Source organism: Bidens hawaiensis, unplaced genomic scaffold (genome assembly GCF_021521415.1).
Source record: "Bidens hawaiensis isolate Kalapana, Puna unplaced genomic scaffold, B.hawaiensis_p1.1 tig00041938_1, whole genome shotgun sequence".
Classification (NCBI taxonomy): Eukaryota; Viridiplantae; Streptophyta; class Magnoliopsida; order Asterales; family Asteraceae; genus Bidens; species Bidens hawaiensis.
This window is the reverse complement of record NW_027497442.1, coordinates 63,551-77,283: the sequence shown is the minus strand read 5'-3', so window position 1 is coordinate 77,283 and position 13,733 is coordinate 63,551. Positions and strand designations below refer to the sequence as shown.

The following is a 13,733-nucleotide window of genomic DNA, read 5'->3' as shown; positions in this document are numbered from 1 at the left end:
ATTTTGGTAATTTGTTTCATTTGCCTTGGATGTTGTTGAACAAACAATGAATTAGAAAAGATGAATGCTTTGAGTTGTACTTGTAGTTTTGGAGTCTGCAGCACTTGGTGTTCTCATGATGTCATATTTTAACATTGTGTAAACTCACCATTGATGTGTTAAATAATATATGCTGCTTCTGTTTGTTTTGATTGGAAGACATGAATTACAATTTGTTTGAGCGTTTGGTACATACGATTTAAATTTATACAAAATGATTAAATATTTTGAAATTTGGGTTTTGATGGTACTAAAACTGTGGGCATTATATGACCAGATGTGTTGTTTCCTTTGATATAGCAACTCCAAAACGGGATAACCGATTTGGAAGAAAGGAAACATAAAGAAATATGCTCAAAGAGATATTCGAGTAAGGATTGCTTCGACAAGGGGATTTGCTTAGAAACGAGCCAAGCATTAGAAAGAGAAACCAAGTCAATTTTTGATGTTGAAAGAGAAACCAAATGCGGGATTTGCTTAGAAACGAATAACAAAGTGGTCTTACCTAATTGTGGTCATTCGTTATGCTTGAAGTGCTTTCAGGATTGGTAAGTGTACATTGTCCGTAATTTTGTTTCTCGTGCAAAAAGCTCGATGGTTGTTTAAAATCATCTTGTTGATCTGAGCCAGCTCGGCCTTTAAATAAGTCAAGCCCAAGCTAGCTCAGTCTGTAACGAAGCAAGCCCAAACCAAAGTCGGGCTGGCTCATTGGGTCGTTTAAATCAAAGTAAAAAATTATACGTATTTATATTTGTAACTTAAAGGTGTGCGACATTTTCTAATGAAAAAATTCAAATATTATTGAAAAATTCTCTTAATATAACCTGAAAATATAACCTAGATTTTACTATATAAATTATGAATTTTGTTGTTCATAGATTATATATTACGTGTAAGTTAAGTATATTATTTTAGCTTTTATATCCATACACAGTATGTTTAAAATATAAAAGTCGAGCTTTTGATGAGCTGAGCTGAGCTAAGCATTTCAACACGTTAGGGTAAACTGAAATCATAACCCAAACTTCAACAAAACTAAGTTATGAATCTTGTATTTTATATGAATATTATATTTAGTTTTTATATATGTATAACTATGTTAAAGTAAAATGTTTAAGAAACTTAAATTTTTTAGAAGTTAAATAAGTCCACTCAGGAATACATGAGCCCCAAACTTTTGACGAGCTGAGCTCGAGCTCTTTCGGCTCGTTAAAAGAAACAGCTTGGTTCGTTTGCTGAACCGGGCTGATCACTCCCCATTGTGGCTCAGATTGGCTCATTTACAGAGCCCACTCAAGACACACCTCCAGACATCTTCATTGGGTGGGCTCAGGAGTTGCTTGTTTACAGCAGTAGTCAAGCACGTCTCCAACGCTTAAATTGACATAAAACTAAATTCTTGTTCAAATTTGTGTTTCTAGGCCCGAGAGATCGCGATCATGCCCGTTCTGCAGGGACAGTTTAAAAGAAGTGACAGCAAGCGACCGCTGGGTTTGCTTTGAGGCCAGAGAAACTGTCGATATGTATCTAAATAAAACAAAAGGAGGTTGTTTATGTGTATAGAGAAGTTGCCACTTATAATGCCACCTAGCCTATCTGATCAAGGTGATTCTCACCTGATATAAAAGGGGGCTAGATTTAACTAAGAATAAGATTAGTAGTTAAGGTGCAGATAATTTTATAAGTTTGGAGGTGTAAACCCTGATTTGGTTCCCCATTTTCTAAACTATATATGGGATTCTTACTGTTGTTCTCCTTACTAGCTTTTCATGTTATTGGTGTGAGCCAACCATTACCCCTCTGCTAGGGTGAATTTCATAACGCAAAAACATGCCTTTATGATAGCATGTTATTATTACTTGTCGTATGCATTCTTTTGTCCGGTTATGCTACATACTAAGTCATATACATTTGACGAGGGGCTCACTAATGAATGAAATTAACGTATTACACACACACATACGCGCCATACAACTGAACTTCTATCTCTATTTTTAGATGGAGAGAATAAAATGTTTAAAACCAATATTGGCTTGGCTGATAGTACACATCCAAATTTAAACGAGCATCCATAGCCACATCTAATCCAACTAACCCGCTTTATAACATCATATAGTTATGGCTTGTTCATAATTAACTCCTTGCATCCAATTCTAATCACAATAGCTCCGTTTCTTATTCAACTATATAAATCAATTTGCTTGCTTACACCGGTCACACCCTTGCCACATTTCCCTAAATAGTTACTGACTGAATTCTCTTTGCATCATCCCCGCACCGCAAACCAACCTCATACCACACACATCCCCATTGCGTCCCTGCTGCAACGTGCGGGCACAACTACTAGTATATACAGTATGTAAATATCTTATATGTTTTGACATGTCTCCGTAAAAGAATATTCGTGGCATAAATGTGAAAACGTGACACAAATGTGAAAGCGTGGCATATAATGCTTATGTATAAAAATTAAATGTTTATCCAGGGTTAGGTTATAATAAGAAGTATAATTTTTGTAGGAAGGATAGGAAGTAATCTTGTCCATTGATTTTGAACATGGAGGGTTGAGATTAGTTTAGGTGGAAATCATGTGTGAAAATAAGGGGAAGGGCATAAAAGGAATAACACATTTGTTGACTTTCTCTCTCCACATGCAAGGCACATGCAAAATTCCCCAATCATTTTAAAACGTCAATAACTTTTTTTATGACGTTTTTATTGAAAAACAAATTCACCATAATAACGAGTGTCTTTTTTATCTTTTATATGAGTACCGTATTGTTATATAAAAATAAAAAAAATTAGTGGGTTTTTTACGTATTGTGTTTTACCAAAAGACAAAATGGCAAAAGACATCCTTTATGTTTGACCTGATTTTCATTAGACGTCCTTTAATGAAAGAAATAGTAAAAGGCATACATTATGTTTTAAATTCCTTTCACGTTACGTCCTTTAACACTAACCCAGTTATTTTTTCTCGTTAAATCTTGACATGTGCAAGGCACATGAGGCTAGTATTGTAATTTTACAATTTATTTAATAAAAACATTAATATATTTAAAAATAAATACCTCCCCTACCCTATTCTCTCTCTCCATCTCCTTCATCTATGATTTCTGAAATGCATCACCATAGCCACCACCGCCTACAACCCCCTTTTGAACTATACCGTTGCCGCCACCATTCATATATTCTCCGACACCACCACCGTTCCTGTATTTCCGCCCCAAACTCCAGCGACAACCGCAAATCACATGTGCTTCTCTCTCTATCACTCTAAAAAACCCCAAAATTGCAATTATTTCTCCCTAAAGAAAACCCCCAATCCGTAAATCTGGACTGTGTCATCGGGGATTTGAAGTTCCTCTATCATCTTCCTCTCTGTTTACTCCAATCGTCCTAAAACTCGGTTGACTTGAAGATGGGGCAACTAGTTGTAGAAGATGAAGATGAAGCATAGACCTTAGCCGACGACGAAAACAAGGCCGATTTGAGTAGACAGAGAGATAAGAGAGGGTTGGTGGTAATGGTTACCGGCGATGGTGGTAACGGTTACCGGCTATGCGGTGGTGGTCAGGCCTAAAGTCGGTGTTGATTGTTGATTTAGGGTTTGTAATTTGTTGGAGCTATAGAAGAAGGCGACATGTGGTGAGTGGTAGCAGTGGTGGTGGGTGGAGGCGGCGGCAGGTTTGGTGGTTGTTTGGTTGGTGATAGTACGAGTGATGGTTGGTTGGATGGATGAAACAATCTGTGTTCAAAGAAAAAAAAACTGAGAGAGAGAGAGATATATATATTTAACAAAATGCCAACTCTTTAGTCTAATTACATAAATAGTCCTTAAATGGGTAAATGACCACACTGCCCTCATGTGCAAGGCATATGACCAGATTTAACAAAACAATTTAACTGGGTTAGTGCCAAAGGACGTAAAGTGAAAGGAATTTGGTGGTTGAGTGGTAGCAGTGGTGGTGGGTGGAGGCGGCGGCAGGTTTGGTGGTTGTTTGGTTGGTGATAGTACGAGTGATGGTTGGTTGGATAGATGAAACAATCTGTGTTCAAAGAAAAAAAAACTGAGAGAGAGAGAGATATATATATATATTTAACAAAATGTCAACTCTTTAGTCTAATTACATAAATAGTCCTTAAATGGGTAAATGACCACACTGCCCTCATGTGCAAGGCATATGACCAGATTTAACAAAACAATTCAACTGGGTTAGTGCCAAAGGACGTAAAGTGAAAGGAATTTGAAACATGATGTATGTCTTTTGCTATTTCTTTCATTAAAGGATGTCTACTGAAAATCGGGTCAAATGTAAAGGACGTCTTTTGCCATTTTGTGTTTACCAAAATTGTGTTATGCAATTATATTTATCATTGTGTTTTTTTTCTCATTGTGTTTTTTCTATTGTTTTTTTACATTGTGCCATACAATTGTGTTTTTTATTGTGTTTTTATCATTGTGGTTTTTTTTCATTGTGTTCCATTGTGTTTTTTTCCATTGTGTTTTTTACACTGTGTTTTTTAAATTGTGTTTTTCATAGTGTTTTTTTCGGCGGCCGTTTTCCGATGACTTTTTTCCGACGACTTTTCGGTGAATTTTTCGGCGATTTTTTCGGTGAAATTTCTCGATGATTGTTTTCCGGTGACTTTCAGACGACTTTTCCGGTGAAATTTTCCGGAGAAATTTTCATAGACTTTTCCGGCAAGGTGGCGGCGGTGGGTGACGGTTGTGGTGGCGGTGGGCGGTGGAGTGGTGTTTGTTGTAGGAGATGAGTGAAGATGTAAATGAGTTTTATGTAAGTGGGTTTTGAGATTAAAATAAGTGAGTTTTGATATTAAAGTGTTAAGACTAAAATACCCTCTTTCCTAGCCTTCTTAGAAAAATCAAACTTCTTATTTGAATCTAGCCCTGGTTATCCATAAACTTAATTTATATTCATAGATTTGCCAGGAATGGCGGCTAACATATTTCTTATTAGGTAATTTTATTTAAATAATTATTAAATGTATATTATGCATTAAACTACATGACGAGTTTTAATATATGTTAGGTTAGTTATGCAATTTATATATATATATACACACACGTGTGTGTGATTGTTGATTCATCTTAAACAAATGATTCTTGATAATTTTAAATGCTCTTTAAAACAACTCAAATTTAAAATGATCATTACTATTAATAAATGCTCGCGTAAATATATTTTATGTTTACACTACTTCTTAGGTTGGTTATTATACATTTGGTCTTTAATTTTTATAAGTTGGCACTTTTGATACGAAATTTTGGTGGGTGTCACAGTATAATATTTGAAAATGGGAGCCGATGCTTGTTGGTTACACGGATTCTGATATGGCAGGAAATAAGGACAACATGAAATCCATTTCTGGATATTTGATGCTATTTGCAAGGGGAGCCGTGTCATGGCGGTCGAGACTGCAAAAGTGTGTTGTTTTGTCTACTACCGAGGCAGAGTATATGGCAGCAACTGAAGCATGCAAAGAATTATTGTGGCTGAAAAGATTTATGCAAGAGCTTGGCTTTATGCAACAACGCTACATGGTTCTTTGTATAATCAAAGTGCCATTCACCTTGCTAAGAATTATATGTATCATAGAAGAACAAAACATATTGATGTGAGGTATCATTGGATTAGAGATGCTATTGAAGACAAGTTATTTGAAATTGATAAAGTTCACACCGATGATAATTGTTCCGATATGTTGACTAAAGCTTTGGCAAGAGAGAAACTGAAGATATGCTGCTCGCTGGCCGGGGTGGTGAGTTCTTTCTCATAGACAAAAAGAGAGAGATTTATTGGGATATTTTTTTACTCATGAGAAAGTCCAACAAATATTATCTTACATGGGTTATTACTATTATTATTATTATTATTATTATTATTAATAAAAGAAAAAAAAGTTAGCGATGTTTTGCTCCGTCCGTATAGCAAATCAGTTTTTTTGGTTTGGTGGATTATTGGGCCCACAAGACACAAGATGAGTTGAGTAGGCTTTGAGTTGGTTTGGTGATTTCTTGGACGAGAAATAAATAGGCTTATTTTGTTTGGGATTTATATATATTCCAGCCGCACAACACAACAAATATTGGTTCACGTTTTTTCTAAGTATTCCTCTGCCATCAAAGTAAAACAGATACGAAGTGAAGTTTTGTGATCCAAGTTATTCTTTTGGTGTTTTGTGAAGATAAGAGACGTGCCAGAGATCGATTCATTCTCTCGTTGGTGATTCATTTTACTCGTTTGTTTTATTCCATATACTTGATGTTAGTTTGTACCAAGTATATGATGATTTGTGTATGCCTCTAGTTTTACCTAGAGAAGACTTTGTATTGCTCATTATTGGTGATAGTAGATTTGAAGCGGCTATAGTAGTCCCGTGGTTTTTACTCTCGCCTTGAGAGGTTTTCCACGCTAAATTTTTTGTGTCTCTTGTTACATTTATATTAGCTTATTTGTTTGCATCCTCATTGGTTCATTCGGGTCGGGAAAAAGTTTAGCCAAACGAAGATTAATTCCGCATTTTTGTTTACCGTTCGTGGATAGGTGGTTGTTTTTCCCAACAGACACTACCCAAAAAAAAATATTAATGAATGCACTAATGCATCAATCAAACTGACCTTCACAATAATATCAACTGTCGAACAAGGCACTTAGGCTCGTGGGTATACCTTAATGTCCAGGGCGTTAAAGCTGAGTTGGTAAGAGTTAACGTGTGGCATATCACTCTCTTAATGGGTTAAGGGGAGTTAAATGTAAGGTGGGTTAAAATGTTAACGAGCTTTAAAATTCTCTAAGCACACAAAATAACTCAAGACTCAATTTTATATTAAATAAAGAGAGGTACAGAGGGGCTAACAATTTCCTTATGATAAGGTGAGATGAAATAGGGTAAAGTATATGATGTAGTGCCTACGTGAAGTTAAGGAGCATTATTATATACCCTATGAGTTATAAGTTATACCTAAACCAAATAAAACTTAACCTACTGAAGAAGCATCAGTTTAACCCTCGGCCTAATCGTTTAGTCCTTATGTTAAAACCTAGTCTTTCCCACGGGGGTGGAGTATAATCCGACATATCTGAGCAGTTTCACCTACAAAACAGAACACCGTGAACTCATTACGAGAAGGAAAATGGGGGGTCTTCTCGTAACCACCCTCCGACGTAAGAATCAATACATGACTGAATAAATAAAGGAATACAAGTTATCGCGAAGCACTAATGAGTGTTCGCGCGTAGAAGTTTAGATCCTATTACCATTGGAGGTTGAGTGGTATTTATAGCTGGATGGGAGGAGAGAAAGTGTGGGTCGCTTGCCATGTTAGGAATTCCACCAATCGGAAGCCTTGCATGTGCACAGGGAAGTTGGTGGATAAAATGGTTGGCTAATGGTGACATTTGTACTATATAGTACTATTGCCAATGTGTTGTTAGTCCTTCATTGGCTGAGCGTCCTTTCAACAAGTTACTTCATTTTTGCACCATATCTAGGAAGATCTTCGGCATCACTCTTCCAAGGCGTCAGGAAATGTTTGGCGCCTAGTAGAATGCTTATCGACGCTTTTGTATTTTGTACCAGGCGCCAGACTATCCCGTCTGCGGAAGCCTATGTTGCTTATTAGGTAGGTTTATGTCACACCCCGCCAAGGCAGAAGCGCGGGCGCGCGACGTCATGTATACCATAAGCATATGATTATCACAAACATAGTAATATTAGGATACCATTAGTTTTCAAAAGAGTTTTACAAACCACGGAATGTTTTTAACAAGATAAATATACATAATAAGAGATTTCTCGTATATGACCCAGATATCAATCGGGTTTTATATCTGCAATCCCTCCAAAATAGGTATCCTAATTATGCATCGAGGTCGCGGTTCCATGATTTCCTTACAAGCTTGTTAATTCCCTAGAAGAAACATACATTTTAAAAGGTCAACACAATGGTTGGTGGGTCCATAAGTTTTAAGACTCAAAATAAAATCGCGTTGTTTACAAAACATTGAATCAGTTCACAAACAAGTATATGATTCTGTCGAAACAAATACGGTAATCCTCCGTAGAGTGCACTAATTCTACGAATTAATATACGACCCATGAGCCTATAACCAAACCACGACTTATATCTTTTTTGCTCTGCTCAAATCTCACAAATGGAATATACGCACCTTGGTTCGATGCAATATCTGAGATTAGCACGACTAACCTAAAATAGGGGGAATGTCAAGGCTAATAGTACTATTCGTATATTCCTGTGGCTAACTCCGTTAGCTAATGGTTATATTATGCAAGTAAGGGACTCCTAGTTCAACTCAAGTTCGTATAAGGATCGGTTGTGTTGTTCAACTCAAGCAAAGGACTTATGGTAGTGGTAAAATGCTTATCGAGGCTTTTGTATTTTGTGCCCAACGCCAGACTGTTCTGCATGCAGAAGCCCTGTTGCTTATTTGGTAGGTTTAAACCCATGCTACTTAAAATGTTAAATTCAAAATGACAAGGACAGATTGTATGAAACCAATTATATATATGAAGACATATAAAGACAAGAAAGCTTAGATTAAACATGACAATAATCATCTATATCTATATTCTCTAATAAAAACTTACAATGTTTTGCTACTTGTCACTCCCACGTTAATCCTCACAATTTAAAACCAACTAAATATATAAGATCCCTCATTACCATTTATTTGTTAATTAATAACTATTAAATGCTAATTTGAAGAATGCAAATAACTAATAAATATCTTGATTGTTTTAAAATCCTATTGTGCAACGGTTATCTCTTAACATATATGATAATTTATTGTTTTTTTGTATTTCGCTTAATAATTAATATTATTTTTTTCATCAATTACCCGTGTACTACACGGGCCTCAAGCTAGTTGTACTATATATTATTGTAAACCTACAGTTATATATATACCTTTGCAACATTTATCCTTTGATATTTTCAATGTTGCAGCTTTAGTCCTTTCGGGTTATGAAAATACATTTTCCATTCTATAATGCTCTGAGTTAGCCACATGTCTGCTAGATAGTTTGTATTGGTATTGGTACATATTTTGACTCGCTATTGTTTGTTTCCTTTGTGGCTTTTATCGTTTTTTTCTCACTACGAGCGTTTCCCCTGGTGACTATCTTTTTATTTTAATTATAGTAAAATGTCGATTATTCCCGCTTTTGTGACTATATGTTGTGTTCGATTATGTGTTTCTTTGGTGCGTAGAACATGGTTAGGTTTAGATTAATGTTGATTTTTGTTTTTTTGGGTTTTATATTTGTGTGAATGCTGTATCATTGCTTCTATATTGCTTCACCTTATTTGAACTCTTAGTTGATTTTGCCTATAGCTCGAGGTAGAACCCGTTGCGAAGCACGAGCTCATTCACTAGTTATATTATATGGAACTAGGATTCTGACTTGAAGTCTGGGCTTTAAGATTTGGAATATCAAAGGGCCTCATACTTATACTTTGCAAAAATGGGCCTAGTTATGTGTTGTGTTTTCTTACACTTATGGCCAATATTTCAGTGGGTGCCACTCTAGGATGGGTTAGATGACTTGGGATCTGCTCGCCCCAGAAAAGGGCTGCATTAGAAAATTTCACCAAATACATTTGGCAATTCTTAAAATATATATATATATATATATATATATATATATATATATCTTAGCATAGTAATTGTAATTTCTCAGTCTCAATAAGATTTAGATATTTTTGTTTGTTTTTATATATAATATTTAGTAAGTGAATAAATAAAAATGACATTAAAGTCAAACCAAATAGTTGTACATACAAACTAGTAATATTCCGCACTACTATTTGGCTTAAGGAAAACTAGAAATATTAAGGTTTAAAAAAAGAAACAAAGCAAAACAAAAATGAAAAGTAAAAAATGAAAGAAAAAAGAACGACTTGTTTTAACATAGCGGAGGATATCTATGTTATAAAATAGCCAATGAGCTTCAGCTTAACTGACATTGAAGAAGAAGTGACTCCGCTCCTAATCGGTTCTTACCAAAGTAGTCGTCAGAGCGGCCGAAATAAAGATGGTGAGTTTGAGCTACCTAGCATTGTTTGCGATCGCGAACGTATGTGCGACCTTTGTCATTAAGTTACCGAAGTAGCTGGGTTTTATTCGTTTTGATCGTCCAAAAAAATCTATGATTAAGCAGGCTAGCAAAATTGGTAGATCTGAATTAAAAGCTTTAATGGAATGTCAATGTTTATGGTCTTACTTATAACATAATTATATCACCTGGTTATTTCTAGTAACTTCAAGATTTATTCTAATAAAATCTTCACCTCTTTAAAAAAAATTCCATGTTTCTATTAACACGTGAATGACAAGTTAATTCGTGACTATGATTGTTTTAACTTTTAAAACATTGTTTTAAGTTTTTTTTTTTTAACGGCCAACAAACATACAATGCCTAGGTATTCCGTACGAGATGACCCAATGGCAAAAGGCCACCGCCAGCTGGCCCAACCCAGCCGTACGGAGCCCTTAAGCGCTTCCAAGTTATCTCCAGTTCCGGGAAAACCTACTGCCCGAAGGCCCACTGATGGTAAAACCCGGATGTCCTCAGGGTCGAACTGAAAATCACCAGTAACCCGGATGTCCTCAGGGGAAGTTATCTCCAGTATTCTTTCGTATAGCCATCCATATCCCTAAAATGTTGTAAGTAGAAATTAAAGTTTGAGTGTTCACGGGTTTTAAGTTTGAACTTTACAAAACTAGATAGTTGTTTATTTTCTAATATTTTAATAAGATTGTCGTATGCAAGGGGAAGTGGGTCCCACAACACACATGTCTGCAAACTTTGAGGGTAAGTAAAATAAATATAATGGTCCCATCAACAGTAGACTGGACAAGTCTTCAAAGTAGGGGCTGTAATCAAGTGACACGTGGATGAAGATATCTAATCAACGGCCCTGGTGGTGGGTCAGACGATTGTTACAGATGTGGTGTGGTGTACGTTGTATGATATGCTTGTCACTCGCAACACGAAACAGGTATCTTGATTGACACGTGTACGGTCCCAACTTTATGTAAAAGTTACAGCATTTACACTTGTACCATCAAACCCATTTTCAATCATCTAACTACGAGTTCGAGTTCACATAAAAAGAGAAAGTATGGAAAATTCCCAAAAAGTATGGAAAATTCCCAAAATAACCTTCTTTTATAAAGAGAAATTATATTTTAGTCATTTTTTTCTTAAAATCTTTTATAATTTGGACTTACAAGACGTTTTGGGAAAAGATAAAAATAAAGAGGGAGCATGCCAAATTTCGAAAGAAAGTCAGGTAAAAGACGAGATTTGGGGAAATAATGTCGTGCAAGTCCAAATTATTTTGTAATTTTGGAGCAAAAGTCCATATTTTTCCAAATCTTTTTTATTTAAAAAACCGTTTTGAGAGACTGTTTTTTTATGTTTCCTAACTTTTTCGTCCATATTTTCAAATTCTTAAAAAAATATGTTTTTTACAATTGTACCTTAACCACCATCACCATCTGCTGTCCGTGGCCTTCTTCGCCAGGTTAAGCCATGCCGATCTTTGAAAGTTGAAGCTAGTTTGGCTACTGGGAAATCATCCACCCCTTCTGTACCAGTAACAATCCCTAAAGGAGGTAATTATATTATATTGATTAGAGAATATGTTTTCAGCCCACACTCTTAACATCATAGCCCTGAGACGGCGGCTATGGTGCAGCGGTGGTGGAGACGGCTATGGTGGTAGTGACGGTGGTGGTGATGGGGTGGGGGCGACGGCGTCGGTGATGGTGGTGGTTCAAGGTGGTGGTGGTGGTGGTGGTTCAGGGATATAATTGTAAAAAATATATTTTTCTAAGAATTTGAAAATATGGACGGGAAATGTTGGAAACATAAAAAAAACAGTCTCTTAAAATGTGTTTTTTTGAATAAAAAAGATTTGGAAAAATATGGACTTTTGCTCCAAGATTACAAAATAATTTGGACTTGCACGGGATTATTTCCCCAAATCTCGTCTTTTACCTAACTTTTTTTTAAAATCTCGTCTTTATTTTTATCTATTCCCAATGCGTCCTGACAGTCCAAATTATAAAAAATTTTAAGAAAAAAATGGCTATTTTGGGACTTCTCTTTCTAAAAAAGACTATTTTGGGAATTTTCCCATACATTGAATCACCAATATTGATATGACACGTAAATATGCTTAAAGAAGATGTAAAAAGGAAAAAAGAAAAACGAACGCATATCATGATCTCTTTAATCTTTTAATAAGAGGGGACGGAGTGGAAGTCGGAAAGGGATGTGACAATCCCAGTATCCATTTTCACCGAAGAATGGAGAATGCAAGCATGTTTTTCACAGATTAATAGGCAAAGCAAGGAAGAAAAATAGGGAAATTGGGAAAAGGTGGGAAATTGGAGAAAAATGGTAATAAATCGGGGTTTTCAGATACCCGGGTTCGGGTATGACCGGGTATTGGTAATACTCGGATCGGGTTCGGGTACGGGTATTATCTCTAAAAACCATACCTTATGCATCAAGTTTTGGTCGGGTATAGAACTGGGTATTCTAAAACCAGGTATTTGAATACCCTATTTCCGGGTATTGAAATACCCTATTTTTGGGATTTTTGGGGTTTTTTCCGGGTTTTTTCGAGTATAGATTGGATTTTTTTTAAGGGGTTACAATTTTTAGGGGTATTTTCGGGTATTTTTCAGGTCTTTTTTGGGTAATTTTGGGTATAGATCGGGTATTTGAAAACCCCGGTTCCGGGTATGGAACCGGTTCCGGGTTTCGAGTATTACCGGGTATAAATCGGGTCCGGTTCCGGACACGAGTTTTGGTACTAAAACGCATACCCTATCCGTACCCTACGGGTGTACGGGTTCGGACATTAAAAACCCGGGTATTAAAAATAACGCATACCCTATCCGTACCCTTCCAATTCCGGTATGTTTTTCGGGTCTGGTTCCGGGTTCGGGTTTTTTGTGCACCTCTAGTCGAGACGACTTTGTATGTTGTAATATACAACTTTGTAAGCCTATATACTATAAATAAAGTTACAAGAATAAAATAAGACACACAAGTTTACTATTCTCGAAATATATAGGTATTGATCGCCCATTGATCGTAACTTCATATAATAACCTAGGAACATACGTTAATCGAAACATATCTTCATATATGCCTCGTCTAGACTATTAGAAAGTAGAAGTGGATCATAATTCCGAACAACATCATAACCAGCGGATATACGTCTGGATATACACAAAGATAAGGATTTAACATTTGGATTTTACAAAGTTATTATTGTCAACAATGCGGGACACCCAGCTACGTTACAGCCAAATATAATAACAAATAGGTTGTGCACATAGTCAAAGAGAGGTTCAAAAACGTCTAGCTTCCTATAAACAGCCAATATTAAATGGGCTTAGACTAATATAAACATTATTAAAGACTACAAATGAAGGATGCATTGTGCCCTTGTCAAATGGTCTTAGACAAACTCCTCTAGTCTGAAGACACGCCTTTGAAGTTGGACCTCGATGAAAAGTTTTTTAAAACTGAATTGTCACTTTTAAAAATGTTTCTAAAACGAAAAGAGGACCGACCATCTTTCCCATTTAGGGTATGTTTGGTTGGAGGTAATGAAATAAAGGGAG

General features: G+C 36.1%; 1 pseudogene across 1 annotated transcript; it reads left to right on the top strand.

The window, feature by feature from the left end:
* The first annotated feature begins 316 nt into the window (after nt 1–316).
* Nucleotides 317–1,664, top strand: LOC143593339 (E3 ubiquitin-protein ligase AIRP2 pseudogene; annotated as a pseudogene). Its single transcript, XR_013146087.1, has 2 exons — nt 317–587; nt 1,461–1,664. The product of XR_013146087.1 is annotated as an E3 ubiquitin-protein ligase AIRP2 pseudogene (transcript).
* Nucleotides 1,665–13,733: the final 12,069 nt, after the last annotated feature.